This window comes from Macaca thibetana, chromosome 15 (genome assembly GCF_024542745.1).
Source record: "Macaca thibetana thibetana isolate TM-01 chromosome 15, ASM2454274v1, whole genome shotgun sequence".
In the NCBI taxonomy this organism is placed as follows: Eukaryota; Metazoa; Chordata; class Mammalia; order Primates; family Cercopithecidae; genus Macaca; species Macaca thibetana.
This window is the reverse complement of record NC_065592.1, coordinates 62,949,708-62,975,155: the sequence shown is the minus strand read 5'-3', so window position 1 is coordinate 62,975,155 and position 25,448 is coordinate 62,949,708. Positions and strand designations below refer to the sequence as shown.

Genomic DNA, 25,448 nt, shown 5'->3' with positions numbered 1-25,448 from the left:
TCCCAGTCGAAAGGCCTGAGGACCTGAGGAGCTGCTGGTGTAAGCGCCAACCTCAAAGGCCCAAGAATCTGGAGTTCTGATGTCCAAGGGCAGGAGAAGATGGAAGTCTTGCTTAAGAAGAGAGAGCAAATTTGCTTTTTGCTCTTCCCAGGCCCTCAAGTGATTGGATGTCTGCTGCCCTCAGATCTTCTTTGCTCAGTCTACTGATTCAGATGCTAATATCTTCTGGAAATACCCTGGCAGACACACGCAGAAATATTTTACCAGCTATCTGGGTATTGCTTAACCCAGTTAAGTTGACACATAAAATTAATAATCACACTGACATAATTTAAAACTGAATCATTGTATCATTTTCATAAATGGAAAAATCACTATCAATTATCATATAAAACAAAACTAAGTCCTGGATACTCTTGCCTGAGTAAATCTGTGAGCTTGAGGTTTATTCTGGCTTTGTTAAAACAGGAGATTAACAAATAAACAAGTAGTAGATATTCTAACAATACCCTGAGATTTCCTCCTTCACTAAATTAGAATGGAAGAAGAATAAAACGGATATTTTAATTTGGGGATTCAGTGTTCTTAAGGACCGTGATATTGTGAAATATGTATTTTGTCTCCCTGTTTCCTCACAGAAAAAAACTTCTAAAACCTATGGGATCACCAGAGTGGTAACTGTCTTTTCTCTGCTATGAGATGACCGGTGGCTGGGGACTCCTATAGCTTCAGGTTGGGGGCCATTCACCAGAAAGACCAATGTATGCTTAGAGGGTTGGGACTTTCAGCTCCACCCTCCAGCCTCCTTAGAGGGGAAAGGGGGTGAAGGTTAAGTGGATCACCAAAGGCCAGTGATTTAATCAGTCATGCCTACTTAATGAAGCTTCCATAAAAATCCAACATCACAGGGTTTGGGAGGATTTTCACCCAACTGAACATGTGGCGGTTCCTGAAGGAGGGTATGCCTGGAAAGGTTATGGAAGCTCCAGGCTGCTTCTCCCATACCTCGACCTATGCATCTCTTCCATTTGACTGTTCATCTGTATCCTTTGTAATACCTTTCTAATAAATGGCTAAACGTAAGTAAGTGTTTCCCTGAGTTCCGTGAGCTGCTCTGGCAAATTAGTTGAACCACAGGAGGAGGTTGTGGGAACCCTGATTTATAGCTGGTAGGTTAGAAGCACAGGACTGTGCTTGTGACTGGCATCTGAAGCCAGTTGTGGTACTGAGCCCTCACCCTGTGGGATCTGACGCTATCTCCAGGTAGTGTTAGAACTGAATTGAATTGGAGGACACCCAGCTGCTGTCCAGTGGGGAATCATCTGTGGAATGGGTTGCTGGTAGGGAGAAATCCCCCACATTTTGATGACCAGAGGTCACAGAAATAGTCTCTGCTGGGTATTTTGAGATATATATAATAGGAGAAACTGAGTTTGTTTTTTTTCTACATCCTTACAAGGACACAAGTCTGTACCAGCTGTCTTGTTCAAAACATGGCCCTTCCCATACATAATTTGACTATGGAAATGGTTGACCTTTTTCTGACTACCAAGGAGTTTGCTGGCCATAACGGGTATTTAATTATATTTTAGGAAAAGGAAGGTCATTTGGTTAGAGCAGCACTGAGTCATCTGTTCTGTGCCTGATGTTCAGAAAGGAGGTAGACATGTTCTTTAAGGGAGGCTCTTGAGATAATTTAGAAAACGGTGCAGCAGCATCCATCATCGGGCTGTGTGGCACAAGATCAATAGGAGCCCAGAATTAGAAGCTCAGAGACTTCAGATCTCCTACTTTTCCCCTTCTGAGCACTTGCGAGACCCCAGGCCGTCACTAGTCATTTGATCTCAACTTCTTCCTCCTCACACCCACATTTTCTCGGTTGCACAGCTGAGGTGATGTGGTCCTGGGCATGATTTTAGGTTCTGACATTTTATGCTTCTGGTCTTGTTCCTCTCTGGTTCATTATCTAGTGTGGCTATAGTGACTTTTCTAAAGAGCAAATCTAGCATTTTTTCTTCTTCTTGAAACTCTTCAGTGGCTCCTTATGGCTCCCAGGATAAGTTCCTCTGGAGTCCTGTTCAGGAGTCTGAAGTGTCGTCTGTGTCCTGCTCAGTGATCTACTCTCCTCTCACGCTCGAAATGTACCCTGAGCTGTAGCTGTGCTAGTTATCGTGACATCTCGCAATTCTACCATACAGTGTTCCTTGCCTTTCAAGCCTTCCCACCGTGCTCTTCCCTCTCTGTGGAAATTCCCTTCCTTCCACTTTGTATTTGATTAATCACTACTTTAATTTATCAGCTTGATATTTTCTCAGAGAGGTTACCCTTCCCTCATTTAGTGTGGGTTAAATGTCCTTCTGTGTGCAATGAAAATTGCGTGTTGTGGGAGAGGAACAACACACACCAGGGTCTGTGGGGCAGGGGTGGGAGAGCATCAGGACAAATAGCTAATGCATATGGGGCTTAAAATCTAGGTGACAGGCTGATAAGTGCACCAAACCACCATGGCATATGTATACCTATGTAACAGACCTGCACGTTCTGCACATGTATCCTGGAACTTAAAACAAAAATTAAAAAAAATTGCCTGTTGTACCTCTGTGAAGTGTAGTGCTTGGCCCACTGCTTTACAAGCACCAGTCTCCTTGATGGTGTCCTCTAGGGTGGGTATAAAGAGAGGGACCCTGCCTTTCTATACTTCATTCTGTTGCTAGTTCCTAGCCTGTAGTGGGCATTTAATTGATAGTTGTTGAATGAATATGTAGTTCCTGTTTCTTTCTATTGATCCTTATGTATATTTAAAAGGGGGTCCTATGCATATATTTTTGATGTATTCATTTCTGCTTAAAATATATCACAGATTTCTAAAAGTGAATGTAGAATTTAAAGCACACCCTCATAAAATTGTAAGTCTGTAAGTTTAAAATAAACTTCCTTCATTGTACAGATGGCTAGCCTAGGTACTATTTTAACTCATTTATTACAGCAACCCTGTGGACACTATTATCCCCATTTTACAGATGAGGAGGCTGAAGCACAGAGGTGGTTATACAGCTTCAGTGGCAGAGTCAGGATTGAAACCACACCACCTGGTTTCAGAGCCAGTAACTGCCCGTAGTTTTTAACCATGAGTCCTATTGTCATCTTAAACATCAAACCAGGACATATCTAAAAGATCTTAGCAATCACCAAGAAGAAGAAATGAACACGTTAGTAGAAAAATTAGGCAAAAATATGGAAAGGCAGTATTTGAAAGAACAAGTGGCCAAGATACGAATGCAAAAATCAAGGAAATCAAACAGCAGTATCTGACATTTTTCATTGTTTAGATTGGCAGAGATGAAAAGGATAATAACATTCTGGGTTAGCAAGCGTGTGAGAACATGAGTCCCCGTTTATGGCGGGAGTGTAAACTGTTAAAACACTTCTGGAGATCAGTAGTTCTTTTCCCTGTAATTCTATTTTTAGGAAACTATTCACAGAAAATAAATGTATAAGTATGTACAACTTATAAGTATGTACAAGATTGTTCACTGTAGTAGTTATTGTGGTGAAAAATTGTAAACAACCTAAATAAGGGATAAGGAAGTAAATCTGTATGTCAATATTGTGAAATCTCTACAGTTGTTTTATCTATAGGGCAATATTTATTGCAGTAGGGAAAGATTCATGATTATTGCCAAAATGAAAAAAGCCGGCCATAAAGCAGATATGTAATATATAGTAAGCCTGATATTGTAAAAATATAGCCGTTATAGTAGCCAAAATGCACTGAGAATTTATAGACCAGGCACCATGCTATATTGTTACAGTAAGATTATTTTTTAAATGAACATTTGAACAGTGATTATTCCTGGTCAGTGGGTTTATGGGTGAGCAGTTAGTGTTTCTACATTTTTTTTCTTATCTTTGGTAATTTGATATATTAAAAAATTTTTTTCCACTTCATTATCTTTACTTGAACCCCACTTTCTCAGGATAAGTTGAAAACAGGGAGTGAAATAATTTTAGGAACCATCATGGGGACTAGGAGCAAACCTAGTTTCTAGCCAAGTTCTAGAACTATAAATAGATGTCAGTTTGTTTCATTAGGCATTTAGCTTAAAACTATGGGAACACCTGCCCTGCCCTCCATAGAACCCTGAATTAAGTTGTGCTGCTGGGGTTTCTTCTGAATGCATGGCTACTTTTCTGGTTTCACCAAGGAGAAGTGTACGAACATTATAAATAAGCAGCTGCTAATGACTTTTGCTGGCATTTCTTTTAAATGAAGATTTTTTTTCAGTTCCCTAGTCTTATCCCTAGGAAAAGTAGTGTCATAGCATTGACACTGTTTCTTCGTAAAGGGAAAGAGGGCAGCTAAGACGTGTATAGTGTATTGGAGTGCACCTGTAAGATGTTCTTGGTAATTTGGTGTGGGCTGTTCAGCCTCATTCTCCAGCCCTTAGGCCAGGAGTCTCCAGGGCATCTGTCACTTCTTAGCTTCTCAGCAAAAAGCCTGTAGGCAGTGCCACTCTAGCAAAACAAACAAGCAAACAAAAAATGAAGTGAGGGAGTGATACCTGAGAAGATAGGAGACATTCCCAGTGATCCCTGTTGAACTTGAATGCAGAACATTGTTAACAGTCTTTGGCAGGCTTCTATTTTGAAGGCGAAAATACAAAGTTTAGGAAACCATAAATGATAATATATTCTTCTCACCAACCCAAACAAAATAGATCAAAATGGAAAAAACACTACCGTGAAACACAGTCTCAGTAATGAGATGGGCAGGCCACTTTTGCCTTTCTCCCAGAGAGGACACGTCTAGCAAGATCCACTGGACTGCTGATGGTGGTAGATTGCTGTGTACAGGCATGCGTTTATGGAAGGTCTGGCTTTGTCTAGGAACTGCCACTCTTTGATAGCTTCAATGGCAAGTGCTTCGACCCCTGAGATAAATAATTTCTGTGAAATCATTTCTAGAGTAAGGCTTACTTTTCCAGCCTCTGCAGCATCTTGTGATGTTTCTGGGGACAATATTAACTTGTAAGTTGAGAAACAGTTGAGACTGCTTCAAGAGATTTGTTTTCTTGTGTAGTAATCTGCTGAAGCATATACCAAATTGATGTTTTTATTTGCTGCAAAACCTCAGGTTTTGGTCCTTTTAAAGTAGTTTCAGATATCAACATTTAAAAATAATTAGCCAGGCACGGTGGCTCATGCCTGTAATCCCAGCACGTTGGGAGGCTGAGGCGGGTAGATCACTTGAGTTCAGGAGTTCAAAGCCAGCCTGACCAACATGGTGAAACCCCGTCTCCACTAAAATACAAAACAATTAGCTGGTCGTGGTGGCACACGCCTGTAATCCCAGCTACTCGAGAGGCCGAGGCAGGAGAATCGCTTAAACCCAGGCAGTGGAGGTTGCAGTGAGCCAAGATCATGACACCGCACTCCAGCCTGGGCAGACAGAGTGATACTCAGTCTCAAAAAAGAAAAAAAAATTACTATGTAACAATGGTTTTTGAATGAAGGTAGATGTAGCATAATGGACCTTTGTTACTTATGTATTCTGTATTCTGTATTATGTGCTTCTTAGGTGGTTCTCTTAAGAGTGAGGGTTTTACAAGATGCTTCTTTCATAATTGGACACTACTTGTAGAAAGTGAGCTGTGAGTTTGTTTGATTTGTATGTTTTTCTTACCAGATTATGGCACTATCCATTAATGAGCTACTCTATAAATTATTTGGATTAAAAAACTCTCCTTGGAGAGTTGCAAGGGCCTGCCTGATCTGACCCTGGCCTCTCCACCCTGATTGAGGGCCAGTTTCCCCCCTCTCTATTCTCTGGTCATCCATTTGTTACAAACAGTAGGCATTCATCCATTACCTGCCAGGCTCTGTGCCGAGTTTTAGGTATAGAGAGATGCATAAAATACTCATTCCCTGCCACCATGGAACTGGCAGTATAGTGTGGGAGACAGGCCAATGATTATGCAAATATATAATTAGAATTTGTCACAGGTGCAACAAAGAGCAATGCAAGGGCACTCTCACGTGGAGGTCATACCTGACATTCTGTTGTGGAGAGAGACCATGTTCTTTTCAGTATGTAGAAAGGTTAAGGTTGTCTGTGAGGTACAGCTGGGGAAGCTCTCATCAGCTGGCATCATTCAAAAAGTGAACAGGGTACTACTATTTGTACATAAAAAAGAGCAGGCTATGGTTTCACAGACACTTTAGATTCTTATTCAGAGAGGATAGCTTTGAGGATAAGGAACTACTTCTCATGTCTTACTGAAGATAGGGTCATGGAACATCTCCAGCTGGAATAGTTTCTGTTTAATAAGATTGTATGATATGATTTTACATCATTATCTTTCTTACCAAAGACCATAACTCTGTCTCACAGAAATGTGTGGTCATGGAGTGTTTCCCTGAGGTTGTGTCTTTAAACTGAGAAATTGAGGCTGAGAAGAAACCAGGCCTTTGCAGAGCTGCTGGCCGAGGGGTTTGAGCCCACCCCCCACCTGCCCACTTCATGTCATCTTGGAGCTAGTTCACTCCCACTCATCCTTTAGACTTTAATCCAGATGGTACTTATTGGAATCCCTTTCTCTGACCTAGTAGGTTGGATCAGGTTCCTTTTATTACATTCACCATGGTTTGTGATTGTGCATTAACTTTATGGCCATTCGATTAAATGCCTGTCTGCTTCATTTGGTCTCTAAATTCCTGAAGGGAGGGATCAAGTATCTGCTGATCTCTTGGGGTAGTTACCATTATGCCCATTTTACTGATGAGGAAACTAAGGCACAGAGAAGTGTAGTGCCTCATCCAAAATAATACATAGTATTAATGGTGGAGGCAGAGTTTGACACTGGCAGTCCAATCCTTTCGAAGTTGGAATAGATTTTAAACGAATCATTTAATTATTTAATCGGTCAATGGAACAAAATAGATAGTCCAGCAATAAGTAGTACATTGTGGTTATTTGGTGTACAATAAAGGCAGTATTTAAAATCATCAAAAAAAAATAGATTATTTAGTAAATGGCATTTGGACAGTTAGCTTTCCATTTGAAAAATAAAATTTAATCCTTTTTGTCACATCTTAGAATAAATTTTAAGTAGTTGGAAAATATGAAGGTAAAAGAGTGTAAAAAGAAAATATGGTTTCTTTTGAACTGGGGGAATACTTTGTAAACGTAACGTATCGTGCAGAGACTATGCACTATGGATGAAGGCTGGTGAATTTTTGCTACTTGTAAAAATGAACTGCTGAGTAGCAAAGGATGCTAAAGATGGTTGAAGTGACTAATGGAATTAAGATTTGCAGCATACTAGTAAAAAATAAAATTTACAAAACCCAGCCTTGGCAAGGGTATGGAGCCAAATGGCACTGTATTTCCTGCAGGTTCTTCTTTCTGGGATCCAGTTAGGCAATATGTGGCAATATGCAGATTCCCTTTGATAAAGGTGCTTCTTGGGATTTATCACAAGTAGGATAATTGGGGATGTGCAAAGATGTATGTTCAAAATTTATTGCTGTGTTAATGGTAGTGAAATATTGGTCCAGTCATATGATAGAGTTTTGTGAGGCAAGTGGTGTGATCGATATTCACATGGAAACCTTTCTTTGTTTCTTTGATATTCACATGTGTTCGGTTGGGAGACAGATTCTAGCCAGGCATTTGTAGCATGAACCCATATGTAAAATTGTGGGTGTGGCCTGTTTATGTACTTTTGGATGGGTGGTGATTTGGAACTAGGGTCACAATGTTAATTATCTCTAGATGTGGGCTTTCAAATGTCTTCTTTTTCTTACAATTTTTTAAAATGTTTCCTTTAAAAAATATAAACAGCAAACATATGCCTATTGATAATAAACCTATCCAGAAATGGGAATAAATATCTAAGACTAGCTATCTTTTTTTTTCTAATCTGAACAGTTATTTTGCTTATGAAAGACAAAATTAGGACACTTTGTCATTTTGTGTTTAAATTCTTATAATACTTATTTTGGGCTCCTATACATGCTCTTCCTGCGTTTGGCTTTCGTAGCCACTGTAGTTGGGATGTTTGAAATATTCAGGGTGCTGAACAGCAGTTTAGACACAAAAAAGTACATGGGTGCAGAAGCAGTTTCATTACAATTGCATGAACGCTGGAGTTTATTCTACAGCACAAAGCCTTCCTGGATGAACTGGATCAATGTTTGATAGAAACACAGCCTCTTAAGCATCAATGTTCTTAAACTCTGGTTATTAATTAAATGTCCTATGTTCTTTAGCCTTAAAAAGTAGGAGAAACTAAGACAAAGGAGAAAAAAAAATCAAGATGTCAAAGATAGGAATGTAATGTTGAAGGGAGAATTTCAGATAACCCACCTCCACACATGCCTTTCTCAGAGTGACTATTAAACAGCACAGCTGGCTCCGATTCTGATCTTTTCTCAGTCAGATCTTCAGAGAACGGTTTTAATAAAGCATTAATTATGGAGCATCCCTACACAAACTGTAGACAGGGATCATTCAGCTGCGTAATGTTGCTAATGATATATTTATAGAATGCTATTTCCATCCTAGTTTAAGGTATCTGTTGCCCTTAGTTACTGGGACTATGCTGATTTCAGAACTACAAACAGCTTTTAACATTCAACACGCTAACTGGTTCGGTGTGTATGTTGTACTACTTTGGTTTTTGTGGGGAATGGACTTTAAAGATTAGTTTCATGCTTATCCACAGTGTGGGGACATGTTTGGTATTTTTAAAAACTCTTTACTTGTTGTCTGAGGTGAGAAATTGTTGGAAGGCAGAGCAAAGGGGAGAAAGATTACGATATTTATGCAGGTTAAAAATACCATGTGAATTTAGAGTTTAGAGGGTAGGATATGGCAACCTTAATGAGTGTTGGAGCTGCAGTAGGTAATGGATCTTTAAATTTTTTTCTGCAATTTTTGTTGTTTTCATTAGCTCAGTGACAATCACTGTGATCACCTCCCTTAGTCAGCGTGTCCCTCAGCATTCTTAACCATTGTGTATGTGTATTACTAAGCTTTTCCCTGGGTGCCTTGTATGTGGTGGTGTTTCTACAGCTTTATTGCAGTGCTCGATGTCTTCACTTAATAGGTCATGTGGTGGCTGTGCCTGACCTGCACATGGTCATTTCTTTTTGGTTGCCGAAGCCCAGGTTGTCTTAAGACACACATTTTTGTTGTTGTTGTTGTAATCAGTTTTTTTTTTTTTTTTTTTTTTTTAACAAAAGGGCATACAGCAAGATGGGTGAAAGGTGGAAAAAATAAACACAGGGCTTAATGTTCACAGGATATTTTTAGACTTAGAAGCAGCTTGCTGCTTTCCATGAAATAGTTGAGTGTAATTCATGACTCATGTTTCCTTTTTGGTGGTTTTTCTTTAAAGGATGAAGGCTGGATTTAATTGTGTGTTTGTGCATGCCCCTGCAGTTTGGTTCTCTAGATTCATAGGAGTGTGTTTATTTATTAACTATGTCCATAATTTCCTTTCATCCTTTGTAAAATATCTTTTTAGTCATAAAAATCAAATCATCTTCCCATGTAAGCTTCGGAAAGGTGAGGTTACATATTGAAACAAACTATGACTGTAGTTAAATTTTTTTATTTTTTAGGGATAGCAGAGGAAGCGAGTGAGTGGTTCAATAACATTGTTAATTTTCGAGTTCTCTGGAATGCTTAAATAGAGCTGAAGTAATTTTTAGGTCATTTTGAGTTGGTACACTTTATTTTGTGACTTGTTGAATCCTAACCCCAAAAACTTGGGTTATGGTCACTGGGGAAGAGAATCCTGTTGGTGGGAAATCTTCATCTGTCCGTGATGGGTTTGATGCTGCCAAATAGTTAAAAGTAATTACAATTCTGGTAGTTATGAAAGAGAAATGGTCAAGCTTGGGAGTCATGAATTGTACTTTTGGGCTGGGAATCTTATAGATTGTTCATATATGGAAAGCATTTTAAGGGCATTGCAGAGAGCCTTATGGTTTAACTTCATGAAACTTAACTCTTCCTTCCAGACTCTCCCACCTTCAGAAAACCACAGAAACAGCTCTATTTATTGGGTTCTATGACTTAAAAGAAGAAAAGACTGATGAGTGACAATTAGACGTCTTTAAAGTTCTTCTCTGGACCTAAGGCAGGATGCTTGTGGCATTTCAACACCTTCCTCGGGATCAGAGTGGGGAGAGATAGAAGTGATCTTTATTTTTGGGACCACAGCTTGAAATGGGGCCGCTGGACTGTATTGGATTTGATTCTGTCCAAAAAGTGAAAGTAATGATAGCTGCTGGGCTCCCATCTCCCATGAAAACCCAGTCAGTTCCCTGTCAGTTTAATTGTTGTTTTCTGAGCTCTTCTGTTTTGAACATTTTTAAAAAAGGCTTCTGCTTTCTTCTAAGTGTTTTGTATCATACCCCAGTGCAGAGGCCACCGGCCACCTTGCCTCTTTCACCTCTGTCTCCAGGAGATTGGCAGGTCTAATGGCTGTCACAGTAGAGCAAACCTTCCAGGTGACTCTTGACCCCTTGAATGAGGAGTAGCCTGATCCCATGTAGACCTGGCAGTATAAAAAAAACTTTAATATTATTGATTTTCAAAAGAAGGATTATAAACAAAATGCTAACAAGACAGTTGATTGTCAGATTTTCCTCTTTATTTCTCAATTTTTGGGGAAGATGGAGTGGGAATAAGGTAGGAAACACATGCACCAAAATGAAAACATTTCGTGTAGGTTAGAATAACAAGGACTTCTATTACTGAAGCATTCCTTTTTTAATGTTGACTAACTGCAGGATGGTTAAAGAAATCCTACAATTATTCTAGACGTTGATGTGCTATCAAGAAAAATCCATCTTAAATCCCCTGCAAAGTTCATTCAGATCTTCCTCATTGTGTTACTCTACTTGAGATTAATTTCTTTAGGTAGCATGTTTTTACTTTATTCTTTAGTCATAGGCAAAGGGCCACATTTACAACAGGAGCTTGGGCCCAGTAATGAAACAGTGCTATGTGTGCGCATCCTGTGGGACTGATTCTGGGGACATGCCACTGAGTCTTTGTGCCTGTGCTTGGAGAGGTCACCTTAATTCCAGAGCAGCAAAGAATTTTGTTTATGAGAAATGTCCTGATATATTAAAATATGTTTTTGAAAATATATTGGATCAATTTGCCTTATTAAAAACCCAGCATTATTTGTATGCCAATGTTCATTGCAGCATTATTGCCCATAGTCAAGAGGTGGGAGCAACCCAGGTGTCTGGGGAGAGATGAATAGATAAACAAAATGTGGTAGACCCTGTCACATGGTACACCACGGATGAGCTGTAAGGACATTCAGCTAAGTTAAATAACACAGAAATAAAAGACAAATACTCTGTGATCCCACTTATAAGGTACCTAGAGTGGTCAAATTCATAGACAGAAAGTAGAACGGTGGTTGAGAGGGGAGGACAACTGGGGAGTTGTGTAACAGGTACAGAGTTTCAGATGGGAGAGATGAAAAGAGTTCTAGAGATGGATGGTGGTGATGGTTGCATAAAACATGAATACACGGCTGGGCCTGGTGGCTCACGCCTGTAATCCCAGCACTTTGGGAGGTCAAGGCCAGTGGGTCACCTGAGGTCAGGGGTTCGAGACCAGCCTGGCCAACATGGAGAAACTCTGTCTGTACTAGAAATACAAAATTAGCCGAGCGTGGTGGCGCATGCCTGTAATCGCAGCTACTCGGGAGGCTGAAGCAGGAGAATCGCTTGAACCTGGGAGGCGGAGGTTGCGGTGAGCTGAGATCGTGCCATTGCACTCCAGCCTGGGCAACAAGAGCGAAACTCCGTGCCAAAAGACAAAAAACAACCATGAATAAACTTATGCCACTGAGTTGTACACTTACAAGTTAAGATGGTAAATTTTATGTTACATATATTTTACTACAAGTAAAAGTTAAAAAATAGGAAAAAAGGGTGAGTCTCCGATGTTTTGTTTTTAGTTTCTGGTTATGGTGGGATGTGGCTGCCCTGGTCCTATGCTTGTTGCAAAACTACTGGTAGGAAGGGTCCTTAGACCTGTCATCTGCTCCAACACTTTCATGTCATACGTGAGAAAACTGGGTCTCAGAAGTGAGGTATTTACCCCGCCTTGTGTGGGCTTCATCCTTCAGTTTCCTGGAGAGGCTGTGCAAAGTGCAGCAAGAGCTGGACACTGGAGTCTACTGCCTGGGCTCCACTCTGGTCTGCTGCTTACTCGCTGAGTCCATACAGATGGTCAACTTTTCTACACCCTTTTCTGATTGTATAAAGTGAGAATAATGTCAGTATGCTATGAGATTGTTATGGGGATTAACTGAGTGAATGCCCTTTGGGTGCTTAGCATAGTGTTTTCACACAATAAGTAACACATGAATCTTAGCTGTTTGCTATTGCTTTGTTACTGCTGTTGTTACTGGCATGTGCTGCAAAGAGCCTTTAGCGACAGAGGTTTGGGATTGAGGCTCAGTGGCAATTACTTGTTAGTTCTGTGTCCTTAGCCATGCTGCTTAATTTCCCCTTGTTTCCCAGTGCATGAAGTAAGGATGGATGAAGTACTTGTCTTGGTCTGGTGCTTGTGAAGGGAGAGAGTGGAGTACCAGACAGAGCACTTGGTGAGTGGTAATGATCCAGGTCAGTTTTAGTGCATGAGGGGAGGTCACTGCAGCCTGGAGGGCTGGCGTCTGCCCAGGTGTGGTCTTCAAGAGCGGTGCTGAGAACAGGCATGCCCAGCTCTGACCTTGGGCTACAGTGGAGGTGTGTTCTTCTAGGCCCACTTTCTAGGGCATCCTGAGAAAGGGGTCACTGGACTTCTCTAGGTCGGTTGTCCCTAAAAGCAGGTCGGGTGCCTGCAGGTAGAGCCTGGTATAGTTTGAGTCAGGGACAGAGGTATTAGTGTTCTTTCACAAGTCCCCCCCTTTTTTTTTTTGAGATGGGGTCTTTGTGTCCCAGACACTGGAGTGCAGGGGCACAGTCATGGCTCACTGCAACCTCAACCTCCTGGGCTCAAGTGATCCTCTCACCTTAGCCTCCCGAGTAGCTCGGAATACAGGCATTCATCACCATGCCCAGCTAATTTTTTTGGAACATTTTTTTGTAGAGATAGGATCTTCCTGTGTTGCCCAGGCTTGTCTTGAACACCTGGCCTCAAATGATCCTAACGCCTTGACCTCCCCAACTACTGGGATTATAGACACGATCTACTGCAGTGGGCTACGGTTACTTTTGTTTCTGATCCCAGGTGATAAACATCCCCTCACTACTGACTCATCGCCTTGCTGGCTGTTTTTTACTAGCTTAGCCTTACCCACTTCCGGAGGAAGACTTCATCCGATATTGATATGACCAGGGAGGTCATTTGTGCTCAAGAAAAATTCATCTAGAACCAATATATGATGGGGTAAGAGGCTAGAAATATAAAAGGAAATGAAATGCTCCTGGCATGCTGGGGCTTAGCACTTTCAGTATACAGTCCTAGTACCTGAGAGTTACCAAAAAACAAGCAGAAATGTTCCTCTCTTAGCCCAGGCAGCTCCTCAGTGTGGGGGCCTGGTGCCAACATTGCAACTGTATTGTGTATTATTTAAATGTGTTTGTATGTTTGTGTTCAGTGTATATATGATGTTTTCAGATTTGTGAAAAATATATAATAAACTGCATGTCATAAAATTCGTGGTGTGAGATTTGTCATAGTCTATTACATTCCTAAAGACTCTCTCAATATTGTGGGCATTCAAACCAAGTGATTCCAGAAAGACTTTAAAATGCTGATGTCAGAGCAGGCCGTAGACATGTCTTCCTGTATGGGTGTGGGCATATTCACCTGTATGGGGCCCAGGCAGTAACTGAACTGATAGTTTCATCCAAGTCAACACATTATTTTATGAACTCTGGCACTTCTATGCTTGATATGCTTGAGCACATGATTCCTTTCATTAATGGCTTATTTTTTTCAAGTAGTCTCATTCTACCCTTCTCAACCCTGACAACAGGGTTAGCTTCACTTGGGTGAGGTTTTTTTTTCTTTTTTCTTTTTTTTTTTTTTGAGATGGAGTCTCACTCTTGTTGCCCAGGCTGGAGTGCAATGGCACGATCTAGGCTCACTGCAACCTCTGCCGCCCAGTTTCAAGTGATTCTCCTGCCTTAGCCTCCTGGGTAGCTGGGATTACAGGCGCCCACCACCATGCCTGGCTAATTTTTGTAGTTTTAGTAGAGACGGGGTTTCACTTTCTCAGCCAGGCTGATGTTGAACTCCTGATCTCGTGATCCACCCGCCTCGGCCTCCTAAAGTGCTGGGATTACAGGTGTGAGCCGTCACGCCCGCTCAGACCCCATAACTCCCAAGGCCAACTAAACCAGAAGCTTCCCAAGTGTTACCAAGATGCAGCCTGGCTTGGGAATCATTGGCCTATCCAAAAGCTTGACTAGCATCTCCCTTCCCTTTTGATTGATGTGAACGATGCTAATCTTGCTTTGATGGTCCACAGCTGTACCAGTTCAGCTGCTGCTTTGTAGCCATCATGAGAGATCTGATCTAGGAAGCAAAACCAGATTTGCTTGATGTTCTCTGATTAAGTGAAAGCTTGATATCCTCCCACTATCTGAGCTGCCTGCCATCTTCTGTTTTCTGTTCTGTTTCTCTTTTCTTCATTAGGAGAGTAAAGGTGAAACTTAATATTAGTTGTTCCATATCCTGCAATGCTGAAAACTACCACAACCAAGAAATAAAATTATGAAATTCAAGATGTATTTTGACTAGCTTCACCCTTTGTCCAGGCAACTTCAGTGAAGTGGCAATTTAGAAATACAGGATCAGCAGTAGAAAGTAAGACCCCACTTGTGATTTACCCTGAATTCTTCTGAAAGATGCAAGCCCTCCTACAAACACACGGTGATTCAGAGGAGCATGTTTACCAGCTGAAGCCTTTTTTTTCTCCTCTTCTCATAAGGCCGGTTATCAAGGGGCTTTGTGTGTCTGGAGAAAGGACTGCTTTATGATAGTTCCTTAAAATTATGATATACCGTTATGCATCATGTAACAATGGAATATGTTCTGAGAAATGCATCATTGGGTGATTTCATCATTGTGTGAACATCCTAGTGTGTAATCACACAGACCTAGATGGTGTAGCCTGCTGCAAACCTGGGCTATATGATGTAGTCTGTTGCTCCAAGATAATGAATCTGTACAACATGTTACCGTACTGAATGTTGTAGGCACTTAAACACCATCATAAGCATTTATGTATCTAAACATATTTAAATGTGGAAAAGGTACAGTAAAAATATGGTGTGAACGATTAATAATAGTATACCTGTCCAGGGCACTTTCCATGAATGCAGCTTGTAGGACCGGAAGTTGCTTCTGGGTGAGTCGACGAGTGGTGATGAAATCATCTAATCAATTATGACATAACTGAGTTTTTCAAGTCTTATAATCTTATAGGACTACTGTCATGTATTTGGGCCATTGTTGACAAAAATGGCTATGTGGCACGTCGTGGCTGTATTTAGCTGAACAATTAAGTAGAAATAACAATATTAAGACCTTTTTCCAAAGTATTTTTTGCAGGTTTCACTGTTCACATTCTGTATGTATTTACATCATACTATATGGTCTGCAATTGTATTTTTGACTTTTTCTTCAAATTTTGAATGACTAAAAATTCCAGCAGGCTTCAAGAGCTTGTCCTTTTTGATTGTGTTTGTTTCATCTATAGCAGAATTGCCTAGATTGAAATGAAATGAAAGTAATTGTATGACACTTGGTACCATCACAAACTGATCATTCAAACGAATACTGTTCATGTCATGATTTATGGAATGTTTTCCTGTCCCAAATACTTGTGCTTTGTTCTAGATATACAATTATATAAAATGTTTATTATAGTGAAGAAATTCAAGATTTTCCTTCACCTTCTTCATCTATTCAAATGAAAATGGGATCCTTGTGTTTGGGGGGCTGATTTGCACTTGTGTATGAACAACTGAGGAAGCTGGATATTTAGGAATAAAATCTCTTTTTGAATTTAGGATTTGTAAGCTTTCCTCTTAAGTCAATCTTACTTTTAGTAAGTAAGTCAAATCTTACTAAACAAATCCGTTAATGGAAACTTTGATAAACACCATGAACAGATTTGGTTCTTCCTCATCCACATAGGTTGGAAGCAACAAGTATTTTGATTTTTGAGTCATACTTTCTCAAGTGAAGTGACAATGTGTTGATGGATTAAACACAGTTATTTTTAAGCTGCTTTGACATGCTCTAGGCAAAGTATTATCAGGAACAGAGCCCTGAGATTTGAGAGTTGCAGATGCTTTCGTGATTCTTCACTGTCTCTCCTTACATAAATGTTTCAAGAAAGCTAATGAAATTATTCCTCAAGGTTGAAAACAAGGGAGTTACGAACTGGATTTGGGGTTGAAATTAGGTGGGGGAAAACATGAATTATTTTCTGTCACGTAGAAGTGGAAACAATTTAATCAATCCTTTTTAGTTTTATTGAATGTAGACACACACTTTCATGAGGGTGGCTGCATTGCTTTTCATTTACAGTAATTAAAAAACGTTTGAGTAAAGCAGCTCTGTTTTGGTGGACAGAGATCCAGGAGACCCACTTTCACTTACAGGTGATCCACGCTTTCACTGATCCCAGCATCTGCTGCTTTGGTGTCACACCACTTGGGTGGGGGGGAGGGGGGATCCAGAGCTAATGAAGGCGTGGTCCTGGCTCTGCTTTGTCCAGCAACTGACAATGTTAGCAACCTGCATTATTGAGCACTTAATAAACAGTAATTCTCACAGCCCGATGAGGTAGTTTTTTATGGCATCCTCATTTCTAGATAAGGAAATAGAAATGCAGAGATGTGGTAGCTTGCCCAAGATCTGTCTGTAAGAGGTATAGTTAGAGTTTGAAGCTAGGTAACCAGAGTTTTACAGCCCAGGCACCAAATAAGATAGAATTTTTTTTTTTCTGGATATTTTGCAGAGAAAGTTTGAGACTTAAGGAAAGAGCAAAGATGCTCTTGTGTTGAAGCAGATCCATTGAGCACTTTTTGGGTCATGGTCTCTGTACACATAAAACTGAAAAGTACAAGGGTTACAAATCATATGCCTGCAGAAGCCAAGCAGGTGGAATAGAGGCGTGAAGTTGGCCAGGTGGTCTGTGGTGAGCCAGGGAGCTCTCCGTGGGGCCGTCTTCCTGCAGCGGTAGCCAGTGAGAAGATGAGCCCAGTATGGCTGATCTCTAGAAGGGAAGCTAATTAAAAGTTTAACAAAACATCTCTGGGTCATAAAAACTGATCTTTAGGTCACACCAAGTTTGTCAGTATGCATTGTGAAACCTTTAGATATGTACTTGATATGGCTTTGGGGAATTTATTGAGAATCGGGGAAAACATTTGTTCTCGAAAAGAAAGTTGTAGATCATACTGCAAAGTGACAGCTGAGCAAAGGCTGCCCCTTGAGAAGGGCATGTGCTCCTCAGCTCATGGCATCTGGGCTCTCATTGATAATGGGGGGTAGGTCGGAAGATTCTTAGAAGCCACAGCAAGACACATCACACCTGGGCTCTCATCATCATCTTGCCACCCTTGAGAGCTCCAGACACACGATTGGCCCTCTAATAGGAGAACATTTTAATACAAGTGTGTACTGCTCAAGGACTCATTTGCTGTTAGGGGCAGACTCTTTCGTACCATCAAATCCTGTTTTTCCTAAATTGGTCAGTGTATTGTCATATCCCCTGGGTGCAGTTTTAACTCTGTGGGTCTGGGTTCGAATGGACGCCCGGCTTTATTCTAGCTGTGCAACTGTGGTCAAGTTCCATCTTCTCCAAAGTTATCTTCCTCAGGGTATTGCAAGAATTAAATACCAAAATGCACATAAGCGTCTGGCATACAGTAAGTGATAGCTTCCTTTCTTTTCCTCATTTTAATCAATTACCCCGTTTGTGGATGTGATAACAAATGAGCTTCCTGAAGATCAGAGCTGTGTGTGAGGGTAGGGCTCAGATCCTCTTTATGTATTCAGTGAACACTATGTTCTGTCTAATAGGCACCTGCTCTAGGGCATTAGGGGCATTAAAGGCGTGTTTATATTCTCAAAGAGTTTACAATTTAGTGAGAGACACAGAAAAAGCTGATGTGTGATTGTTAGATTAGTTTAAGTGGTCGATATATACTTGGAATGACTAAGATCACTGTTTAACATCGGTGAGTGCACACTGCAATGGGAACTTTATAATGTTGGAGAAACCCTCAACTGTTAAACATATACTTAAAAATTCAGGGTGTAAGGATCCCTGACTGAATAATGTTGAGTTTTTTTCATTTTCCTTTTTTTGACAAAGAAGTTTAACACAAAGTTATTAAGCAAAGCTGTTCAAGAAGTACAGCAAGTTTTCTAAATTTTTTAAAAATAAAAGCTAACCTTATCTTCTCCTATAAACTAGTTTGCTGACCCAGAAATTGAATTGTGATAAAAAAATAGGGCAGTGCCCCCTCAAAATGAGAGTTCTCTTATGTTATGGGGCACTTTTTTTGGTGAATACATTATATTTAGTAATCTCATTCTTAAGGTTGTAGGCTCCTTATGGTAAAATTAATACAGTGAAAAATTACAGTCTGAATAAAGAGAAGATGTGAGTGCCAGTGTTAAATAAAACCCTTATTTCTTCTTAGTGAAGGTTCTTTTTTCAATTGACAATTAACTGGATTTTTCTATATTTCTCTAAGAGTTATTCATTATGACATATTTTGTTTCATGAAAGACGTAAAGAACTTCTTTAATTTTTGATGTTCACAGAGTGGTCATCATACAATAATAACCTTGCAAATAGGAAGTATCCTTCATTGGTCTTTTTTATTTCATAAAGCTTAACAATTATTTTACCATAGGGAAATATATAGGTTGAGTAACTCTATAGTGTTCATGGTCATGAAGTAACTTCCAAGTTATTTCATAGGGTAAATGTGGGTACATGATAGATATGTAGGACATTTTGTGTTCTTTTTTTTTTCGTTTTTGCTTTTGGTTGAAATTGTTCATGGAAGCTAAAATACATTCTGCGGTGAAATAAATTTTCACTTTTCCTGGGGGCAGTACAATTTAATAGAAAGAGAAGCTCGTTTAGAACTTTATTGGGTTCGGTTCCTTCTGGCTACAGCATAATCAGAGACCTTGACTTTTCATGTCATCGCAGTGGTGTGTTTGAGATGTGTGTGACTTGAATATAGGACGTATCTGAGACTCTGTGACTGGTGACCGAGGCTCCCTATTATTAAGTTCATGATATCACATTGCTGTTTTCATGAGAAGCCAGTGGATCCCTGAGACAGGGACTAAAGCTTTTAATGCCTCTCAGAACATGTCTGGTTAACTTTGGTCACTGCAGTCTTCCTGCTCTGGGAACCGGCCTTGCCCTTGCTATACCCCGTCAGGAGATTAGAGGTGATCATTGCTTTGGGCTCTGTCTTCAGTGCCAACAGAAGGAGACGTCAGGACTTGCTGGCCCCAGTTCTGCCCAACTCCTCTTGTCTTTGGTGCCCATAATGGGAATTGTGATGACAACTTGCCTGTCTCAACACTTTCCCACCATAAAGTAATAAAATGCTTTATGGTTTTGTAAGCTCTTTTTGTGTGCATCATCTTCTTTCACCCTGAAAACAACTTTGTGAAGTCAGTAGGTAATAGTATTGGAACTAGTTGTATATATGGGGAAATTCTCAGAGAGAGGAGGTGCCCGGGGCAAGGTTGCCCAGCAGCAGAGCTGGCATAGAAGGCAAGCCCGTGACCTGTCTGTATGGGCCAAAGTCCAGCTCTTCAAGGGTGGCATTGCCTGTCCTCTCTCTCTAGTTCTGTGCACAGGAGGAACGGGGAGGAAGAGCTCTTCCCAGGAGTGCTCCTGAGTGTGGCTTGTGGTGAATTTGTGGTAGTAGCTCTGGTCAGATTTTAGCACTTAGAGTATGTTTTGAATCCATATATGCAGTACAGTCTTTTTGTGTGGGACTGACACAGCCCTCTTAACCTTACCACATCTGGGTACTTGCTTGAACTGCTGAATCTCAGACCCTATCTCAGACCTAAGGAATCACAGTTGCTCTTAAACAAGGTTGTCAGGTGATTCTTATGTACATTAAGTTTGCAAAATGCAGCTCTATTGAAATACAGAGTACCAGAGTAATTGAGAATAAGATGAGGAGAGGAAGGGGTGCATGTGTGTATGTGCGAGAGACTGGGAGGATGCGTTTCACTTGTGTATGTAATTGTGGGAGTGTGTTCTCATTTCACTTGAAAAAGCAGCTCACCGAGATATAATTCACATACCATGCAGTTCACCTATTGAAAGCGCACTGTTTAAAGTAAACCACTTGTTGGTTTTAAGTGTGTTCACAGTCTTGTGCACCCATAACCACAATCAATTTTGGAACATTTTTACACCTAGAAAGAAACCCCATACCTACAAGCAGCACTCCCCATTTTTCCACAATGCCTACTTTGCTTCTGAGAAGCCCCTGATTATCCCTCATGTACTTCTGCCTCTGTCTATTGGATTTGTCTATTCTGGTCATTTCTTGTATGACTGAAATCATACAATATATGGTCTTTTGTGTCTGAATTTTTTCACAGTTCATCCATCTTGTAGCATGTATTAGTGCTTCATTCCTTTTTTACTGCTGTCATTTTGTTGTCTTAAGTTTATTTTGAGCAAGAATACAGAGATTTCACCTTTATCCTTAGCTTTGATGAAGCTAAGACTTCGATGTCTTTAGGCTGTCCAAAGACAGTCTTTTGTTGTACAATAATATTCAAGAATAATTTCTTAGTGTGACCATTTCTTTTCTGATACCACATACTCTAGAATCTGAAAATTGGCAGTGAGGTAGTAGAAGTATTCTTAAATGTATTCAATTGAAGAAGCAAAATATTAGTACTTTCCATTTGTAAAGTTTTGGTTCGTTAATTTTCAACCACTTTCTCTGTAAAAGCAGTGGTATGCCATCCATGCTCTGCTGAAAACTGTGCATGTCTTTATAAAATATCCAGCTGATGTTGCTGAAAATTAAAATGACAAAATATTGTGTTTAGATAAATAACAACAATGGCAGTATTTTTGGCAAGAAATCACATATTGTCCTTCCCCCAAGCAGTCTGTTCCCTGCAATTCTGAATGTTTGGTAATTTTAAGCACCCCAGAGGAAGACAGCATTCTTCCCTTGGTGTCAGTGCTAAGCTCTGAGATTGTTATTTGTCAAATAAAGCGCAAATGTGTTTTCCTCTAGGTATGTAAAGACCTTTCAAGAAATTTTTCGTGTAGAATGCCTTACTGTTTGGAGAAAATCTTGGTTTGGTTCTTGGGCTCTCTGGTGATCATTTTATAACGCTCATCATGAAAGGTGACAGGGGAAGAATGGCCAGCAAGACGCTCCAGCCTGCAGAATAGTCACTTTAGCATTTCCCTGCTTTGACTATGGCACACGGACATTTGGAAATTCTTATTCTGGTTTTAGCACACAAAAAACTTTCCTTTTTCCTCTTCCCTCCTTGCTGACTAAACTCATCTTAATGCCACTAAATTACCAGTGCCTTATTTGGCAGGCTGCCTGGTAAATCAAATGAATGACGACAATACTGGAGATCTTGTGTGGTCACTTTCTAAAGGGTTTTGTGCCTCCTTTATACTCTTGTCTCCTTCTCCCTCTTTGGCGGGTTGACTCAGTTATTTGGCTCTGTTTGAGAAGGCTCTGGGAAAAATGCCATTTATCTATCTTTTCAACTTGAGGGGACATGCTTTCTTCACAGATTTCTTTGGGATGGAAAGTTCTTTCTTTAAGCTGATTACTATTTCTAGGTGCTGTAAATTGCCGATGATTCTCAGTAAATCACAGGCATTCTGTTCTTTATCAGTCCTGAAAAAGTTGCCGTTGTGCATATGTGTATTTGTGTGTGTGTGACAGGGAACATGTATGGTTTCTGAAAAGAGAGTAAAAAAAAATCCTTGCCCCTTTTAGACTTGGAAATTAGCATGGCTAGGCTAGCCAGATCCCTCTTTTGGAGGAAATGGGAAAGATTGGATTGAGCCCTTATGTCAAGGAAATTGACTTGGCTGGATTTCAGGGAGCAGGGTGGACTGGCTCACTAAAGATCTGTGTCAGTATCTTTAGTGGCACTGGAATTGGGACAGCGTAGCTATTTTCTGTAATAGGGCAAACTCGGGGGGAAAAGGGCAGGCACCCAACATTCTGTGAGAACTTCCGTGTGTCAGAGAGTGTTGTATAAACTCTATATTCTTGTGTAGTATGACAACCTTGTGAACTGTATATTACTATTATTGTTATTATTGTTGTTATTACCATCACTGCTTCATAAAAGGAGAAACTGAGGCCCAGGGAGGTCATATTTCCTAAAGATCTATAGCCAAGAAGTGGGCTACGGAGGCTGCTGTCCTTTTCTACCAAGTGAAGCTTGTCTTTGCTCTTTCTCCGCCATATTCTTTAAAGGTGCAGATGTTACAAGGTTGATGTGGCCGATAGAAACACTAGCATAGGGCAGAAATACAAAGTCCCCTTCACAGACTCAAATTTCCCCACACCCAAAAGGCTGTACGACAGCATTTCCAGGTACAAGGGCAAGCTTCTGTGGCCTCCAGCCACCCCAGAGGTGCCCAGATGCCGATGACACTGTGACTAGAGTGAGCATGTTCTCTCTGCTCTCAGAGTCCTCCGTCATTGGCCTTCTCCCAACTGCTGTGGACACTTGGGCTGTGTGCTGCCCACGCCCAGGTGTTAAGTTACTGGTAGGACCCACTGCTGTGTGTTTATTGCACAATTTGGTGAATCGAAGGCTGACTTCCTGGTGAGCACCCCCTAGTAGGGTGAGGTATGGACCTTTCTTGGAGTCTATTTTGCCTAAAGTGTTTACTGGGATTTTTTTTTTTTATTTTTTTTTTATTATTATACTTTAAGTTCCAGGGTACATGTGCATAACGTGCAGGTTTGTTACATATGTATACTTGTGCCATGTTGGTGTGCTGCACCCATCAACTCGTCAGCACCCATCAACTCATCATTTACATCAGGTGTAACTCCCAATGCAATACCTCCCCCTTCCCCCATCCCCATGATAGGCCCTGGTGTGTGATGTTCCCCTTCCCAAGTCCAAGTGATCTCATTGTTCAGTTCCCACCTATAAGTGAGAATATGCAGTGTTTGGTTTTCTGTTCTTGCGATAGTTTGCTGAGAATGATGGTTTCCAGCTGCATCCATGTCCCTACAAAGGACACAAACTCATCGTTTTTTATGGCTGCATAGTATTCCATGGTGTATATGTGCCACATTTTCTTAATCCACTGTCACTGATGGACATTTGGGTTGATTCCAAGTCTTTGCTATGGTGAATAGTGCCACAATGAACATACGTGTGCATGTGTGTTTATAGCATGATTTATAATCCTTTGGGTATATACCCAGTAATGGGATGACTGGGTCATATGGTACTTCTAGTTCTAGATCCTTGAGGAATTGCCATACTGTTTTCCATAATGGATGAACTAGTTTACAATCCCACCAACAGTGTAAAAGTGTTCCTGTTTCTCCACATCCTCTCCAGCACCTGTTGTTTCCTGACTTTTTAATGATTGCTATTCTAACTGGTGTGAGATGGTATCTCATTGTGGTTTTGATTTGCATTTCTCTGATGGCGAGTGATGATGAGCATTTTTTCATGTGTCTGTTGGCTGTATGCATGTCTTCTTTTGAGAAATGTCTGTTCATATCTCTTGCCCACTTTTTGATGGGGTTGTTTTCTTCTTGTAAATTTGTTTGAGTTCTTTGTAGGTTCTGGATATTAGCCCTTTGTCAGATGAGTAGATTGCAAAAATGTTCTCCCGTTCTGTAGGTTGCCTGTTCACTCTGATGGTAGTTTCTTTTGCTGTGCAGAAGCTCTTTAGTTGAATGAGATCCCATTTGTCAATTTGGGCTTTTGTTGCCATTGCTTTTGGTGTTTTAGACATGAAGTCCTTGCCCATGCCTATGTCCTGAATGGTATTACCTAGGTTTTCTTCTAGGGTTTTTATGGTATTGGGTCTAACATTTAAGTCTCTAATCCATCTTGAATTAATTTTCATATAAGGAGTAAGAAAAGGATCCAGTTTCAGCTTCCTACTTATGGCTAGCCAATTTTCCCAGAACCATTTATTAAATAGGGAATCTTTTCCCCATTTCTTGTTTTTGTCAGGTTTGTCAAAGATCAGATGGCTGTAGATGTGTGGTATTATTTCTGCGGGCTCTGTTCTGTTCCATTGGTCTATATCTCTGTTTTGGTACCAGTACCATGCAGTTTTGGTTACTGTAGCCTTGTAGTATAGTTTGAAGTCAGGTAGCGTGATGCCTCCAGCTTTGTTCTTTTGACTTAGGATTGTCTTGGAGATGCGGGCTCTTTTTTGGTTCCATATGAACTTTAGAGCAGTTTTTTCCAATTCTGTGAAGAAAGTCATTGGTAGCTTAATGGGGATGGCATTGAATCTATAAATTACCTTGGGCAGTATGACCATTTTCACAATATTGATTCTTCCTATCCATGAGCATGGTATGTTCTTCCATTTGTTTGTGTCCTCTTTTATTTCACTGAGCAGTGGTTTGTAGTTCTCCTTGAAGAGGTCCTTTACATCCCTTGTAAGTTGGATTGCTAGATATTTTATTCTCTTTGAAGCAATTGTGAATGGAAGTTCATGCATCATTTGGCTCTCTGTCTGTTACTGGTGTACAAGAATGCTTGTGATTTTTGCACATTGATTTTGTATCCTGAGACTTTGCTGAAGTTGCTTATCAGCTTAAGGAGATTTTGGGCTGAGATGATGGGGCTTTCTAAATATACAATCATGTCATCTGCAAACAGGGACAATTTGACTTCTTCTTTTCCTGACTGAATACTCTTTATTTCTTTCTCTTGCTTGATTGCCCTAGCCAGAACTTCCAACACTATGTTGAATAGGAGTGGTGAGAGAGGGCATCCCTGTCTTGTGCCAGTTTTCAAAGGGAATTTTTCCAGTTTTTGCCCATTCAGTATGATATTGGCTGTGGGTCTGTCATAAATAGCTCTTATTATTTTGAGATACATTCCATCAATACGGAATTTATTGAGAGTTTTTAGCATGAAGGGCTGTTGAATTTTGTCAAAGGCCTTTTCTGCATCTATTGAGATAATCATGTGGTTTTTGTCTTTGGTTCTGTTTATATGCTGGATTACGTTTATTGATTTGCGTATGTTGAACCACCTTGCATCCCAGGGATGAAGCCCACTTGATCATGGTGGGTAAGCTTTTTGATGTGCTGCTGGATTTGGTTTGGCCAGTATTTTATTGAGGATTTTTGCATCGATGTTCATCAGGGATATTGGTCTAAAATTGTCTTTCTTTTTT

At 40.5% G+C, this 25,448-nt stretch overlaps 1 protein-coding gene and 1 long non-coding RNA gene across 3 annotated transcripts in view; both read left to right on the top strand.

Annotated features, from left to right (window-relative positions):
* SH3GL2 (SH3 domain containing GRB2 like 2, endophilin A1) overlaps positions 1 to 25,448 on the top strand; it is a 796,347-nt gene that overhangs the window by 582,647 nt on the left and 188,252 nt on the right. The window lies entirely within an intron of this gene.
* The window catches only part of LOC126937860 (uncharacterized), a 76,320-nt gene continuing 67,606 nt past the window's right edge, over positions 16,735 to 25,448 (top strand). Inside the window, exon 1 of the long non-coding RNA XR_007719880.1 lies at positions 16,735 to 24,686. This is a non-coding gene — a long non-coding RNA (uncharacterized LOC126937860). The remainder of the gene's footprint in view (positions 24,687 to 25,448) is intronic.